General features: G+C 34.9%; 1 pseudogene; it reads left to right on the top strand.

Moving 5' to 3' along the window:
- The first annotated feature begins 3,151 nt into the window (after positions 1-3,151).
- On the top strand, positions 3,152-3,278 carry LOC126033258 (uncharacterized; annotated as a pseudogene).
- Positions 3,279-3,645: the final 367 nt, after the last annotated feature.

Here is a 3,645-nt window from a genome sequence, read left to right on the forward strand (position 1 = left end):
GAATGTATGTCATGGGGAACCAACCTAGACTCCAGGGAAATAGGCACCGACCATCCAGCCTTGACTCCTGGATTCCAGACATAGAAATGACAGAGTTCTCCACAACAGCTCCAGGAACCAAATCCTCTCCAGGGCATTCATAATGCTGCTCTGATGCCAACATACGCCAGTTCTAAATTGATAACCTGACAACGAGGAAAAGAGAACTAGATCTAAGAGCAAGTTATCCTTCCTCACCAGCCAACGATAAGACAAAATCAGAAGACATGTCACCCTTTGATCTGTGCAAAAACCAAGATTGTTATATATAGATGACTGATTGTTACAACCAGGACTAGACAGTACGCATCCCGGGACCAACAACAGCAACAACAACAACAACAACAACAACAACAACAACAAAAAGCTTTAACCTAGCTTTTGGTCTACAATCTCTTCAACAAACAAGATCTCCAATTCCAGAGGTCTGACTGAGAAAACCGCAAGTGAACAGGTCTTCCAGAAACATAACAAAAGACTCTATCCCAGGCTCCATCCTAGGAGCAACATAATGACCAAGAACACCAACTACAGAAGATGAATTAAAACGACACTGAAGAAGCAGAACTGATAGAACCACAAAGAACGCCTTCATCATAAGTTCCATTCCTTGAGCTGCACAGTCATCAAGATCTCTAGATACAAAGGTGTGATTTTACCATCCATGATGAAGCAGAAGTCTTCCATACACCACAAAAGCACCAAGGGGAGAGTAAATGACCATGCAAGGAGTCTAGAGTTAATCCCATGACAGTATACTTCAGGGATGGAGAAACTCTGTATCTCTTAGGAAGGGAATTCCCTCTATAATATCCCCAATAATTACTGTGTCTAAGCAGGGGGGGGGAGGAAAAAAAGGAAAAAAAGGCACGAAATAATCATTTTCCACATATATATTTATTGATTGATTGATTGTTTTTTTGACGTCCGTATTTTGGTGAAGATACTGAAGTTTATGTCTCCCTTTTATTTTATATTATTTTATCTTATCTTTTTCTTTCTTTTTGCACTACGGCATGATTTGATTTTAGAACCGAAACTATTGTGTGGTGCTTCTCTTTATTGCTGTAGGGCTCACCTGATATTTAATTTGACATTTATTTTTGTATTGTTATAGTATTTCAATTACGTTTTTCATGTCTTCTCTCAAACTGAGGTTGATAGCCACTAGAAGGACTCAGCCCATTTTCAGCATATTTTTATTAATTTTTTCATTTTTTTACTTAATCTTTACTCCATTCTATTGCTTTTCTTTCCCTCAAACAAAACCACATAACTCGATTTATCTAGTTTAGCCTCTCAAATAGAGGGATGAACAAGGGTGGGCACCAGGACCAAAGAAATGTATGATCACTGTTAGTAAGCTAGACAAAGAGGGGACCATCTACTTTAGCAGCCTGGGGGGTGATGGTGGGGGATATGGGTTGCAGAAAAGGGACGTGGAAGTGGGGAGGACAAATTTGGTGGTGAGTATTCCCCCGATTCAATGTTAATATGTACCTAAAAAACTAATATGAAAGATATGTAAGCCACTATGATCAAAATAAAAATAAAAAAACAAATTACTTAAAATTCTTATTAATTTAGTTTAGAATCAACATTACTTTGGATAGTGACAAAAAGGTAAATTTAATGTTATTCGCATTTTTATACTTTAATAAGTTTAATATTCAGGAAATATTTCCTAGTGTTAATAAATTATGTTCGTCAAAATTATTGTCTGTGGTTGATTTGGAAGAGATAATATCTGATGCAATGTTTTATTATCCTTTGGATGCTATGGAATACACAATAAAAATAAGTAAGTCACTGTACATGATAAATTTAGAAACACTAGCAATTATAAATAATGAATTCTAAAATATGTAAGATTGTAATTACAAAAATGAGGATGCAAGTTAAGGGTTTGAGGAATCAGTTGAATTATTTATTGGCTTACTTCCAATACACTAACTATCATATAAAGGATTTAAGGGATGGAACAATAATACAGAGGGTAGGTGCTTGCCTTGCATATGCTAACTTGGATTTTACTTCCAGCAACACATATGGTCTCCTGAGACCTGACTGAAGTGATCTTTCAATAGAAGCAAGGATTAATTATTCCCTGAGCATAACAAGGGACCCTTCCACAAATTAAACTTATTTCATAAAGTAATGGGCTACATATATTGATATATACTGTCAATACTAAAGAGCACTTAAGAAGCAGGATAGATAATGAAAAGATTAAGGCATACACTTATAAACATAGACCTTGGTTCAAACAGGCATTACTTAAGGTCTCCAAGTACCATAAAAAGTGATTCTTACTCATGGAGCCAGGAGCAAGTGCTAATACAGCCAACCTCTGGTCTGCAAAATAGAACGAAAGAAAACCCTAGCAAAAAGAGTGACCTTGAATGACAATAAAGAGGAGACATCTTAAAATAGGCAGGACATTGGCCATTGTTCCAGATAATATATCCTATTTAGAAAGAAAACTCAATAATGGTAAGGATAAAATTTGCTTTGTGACTATTGGTTTAGAGAAATAATATATAAGAACAGACTTTAAAAGGAGATATGAAAGTCACATAAATATCTGGCTCAAGATAAAAGTATGAGAATATTTTATCACTTATACTGATATATTAGTAATTTAATAAAATCATATTACAGTTAATTCATTAATTTAATAAAAGTAAAAACCTTGCAAGATATTTTCAAATTGTAAATTTTAGGTCCTTCAATTTTTTCAAAACTATGCATAATTTTTCTTCACATTTGATTCATTTTATTATTAGTATACACCTGCAACACAACTTATCAAGAATAAATTTAAGTTTATTGTAAATTTTTTTAAAAATGTATTCAAATAAAATTTTATACTTTTTTTTCAAATGAGTATTTATTCATTTATTTATAGTTTTGAGGTCATAAACAGCAGTGTTCATGGCTTATACTAGCTTTGTGTTCAGTATTCACTACTAGGAGGAGCAGAAGAGCATATGTGTCATCAGGAAATAAACCTTTTTCATGCAATGCAAGTGCTATCCAATATGTCATCTAACAATGATAAAATGTTTAAAATAATTGTGTATATCATTTTCTTGTAAAAAATGCATGATTGCACCACAGCTACTGGTCTGCAACTGCTCTAAAAGTGGCTGTTGTGGCATTCCTCTGTGGGAAAGAAATTGTTGCACAAGTCTTTCTTAGCCAAACAGAGTAGGCATAGACATGTGTGACAAACACTGGAGATAATGGAATTTAAATAGAATTTAAACCTGCACTTGTGGCCAAGTCTTCCATCTTACTAGATGTGAAACCTTGGGACAATGAGACAGATATGGCCAAGTTGGAGGAGTGGTCTGAAGCATTCAAGCTGATGGCTTGGTTTGGGGCTCTTCAAAACTGGTACCAGTGGAATAAGAATCAAAAAAACTTCAAATTGAAGACGATAAAGTAGGGACAGACATGCTGGAGGAGCAGATCACGGCTTTTGAGGACTATGTACAGTCCATGGATGTGGCTGCTTTCAACAAGATCTAAATCTTAGGGCCATGGCTCTTCAATAAAGGCTTGAAAGACAAAAAAAATGCATAATTGGAACACATACTTGCA

This window comes from Suncus etruscus, chromosome 16, assembly GCF_024139225.1.
Source record: "Suncus etruscus isolate mSunEtr1 chromosome 16, mSunEtr1.pri.cur, whole genome shotgun sequence".
Lineage (NCBI taxonomy): Eukaryota > Metazoa > Chordata > Mammalia > Eulipotyphla > Soricidae > Suncus > Suncus etruscus.